Source organism: Heterodontus francisci, chromosome 36 (genome assembly GCF_036365525.1).
Source record: "Heterodontus francisci isolate sHetFra1 chromosome 36, sHetFra1.hap1, whole genome shotgun sequence".
NCBI lineage: Eukaryota > Metazoa > Chordata > Chondrichthyes > Heterodontiformes > Heterodontidae > Heterodontus > Heterodontus francisci.
Genome location: NC_090406.1, coordinates 44,410,465 through 44,411,291, shown reverse-complemented (window position 1 = coordinate 44,411,291; position 827 = coordinate 44,410,465). Strand labels below are relative to the sequence as shown.

The 827-nt window shown below is 43.0% G+C and overlaps 1 non-coding gene across 1 annotated transcript; it reads right to left on the bottom strand.

The window, feature by feature from the left end:
* Positions 1 to 494: 494 nt before the first annotated feature.
* trnag-ucc (transfer RNA glycine (anticodon UCC)) lies at positions 495 to 566 on the bottom strand. The gene has a single exon. It is a non-coding gene; the product is annotated as a tRNA-Gly (tRNA).
* Between the last annotated feature and the right edge of the window lie 261 nt (positions 567 to 827).

Sequence of the window (827 nt, the reverse complement as noted above, 5' to 3'; positions counted from 1 at the left end):
ATGGCCAATTTACCTATCAACCAGCAAGTCTTTGGCATGTGGGAGGAAACGGGAGCACCCGGAGGAAACCCACACAGACACAGGGAGAACTTGCAAACTTCACACAGGCAGTACCCAGAATTGAACCCGGGTCGCTGGAGCTGTGAGGCTGCAGTGCTAACCACTGCGCCACTGTGCCGCCCCTTATTGGAAAGTCCCAATGATGTTTTTAAAACTTCCATCCTCTGAAAACGCACTGTTTTATTCTCCGGAGATGCCCCAGCTCCTCCTTTGATATCTTTGGACAGTGAGAGCTCACTGCATGGACTTGGGTAGCAGTGTCACCTGTTAGGTTGGAATGGATTACTTGCAGATAGACTTTATCATTGCAAGCATTCATATGTGGCACTTTGAAAATGAGGTTGCTGAACAAAGCTCCAGGACACCAATTGCCAGAACTATCTACAGTTGAACATTTCAGTGGATTTTTTTATCCTCAAGTAAACAGCAAACAATGTGATGGCTGGGAATCGAACCCAGGTCAACTGCTTGGAAGGCAACCAGGCTTACCACTGCACCACCATCACACAACTGACAACAGCATCCCCTATACAGCATTTTAATTCTGCAGCCTATCCTGAAGCACCTTTTTTATGGAATTTAAAAGCATTGATGGACTGAAATATTCAAATAAAAAAATCTAAATAGACAGAAAATTGAAAGCATGCAAGGAAAGGAACTAAATTTCAACAAAATGTTCACAGTCAAAACATTCCAAGCATCTTGTAAGGTTTATAAAGGATCATTTTGAGAATCTTTTCATTTTCTTCCCTTTTTGCCCACCATTG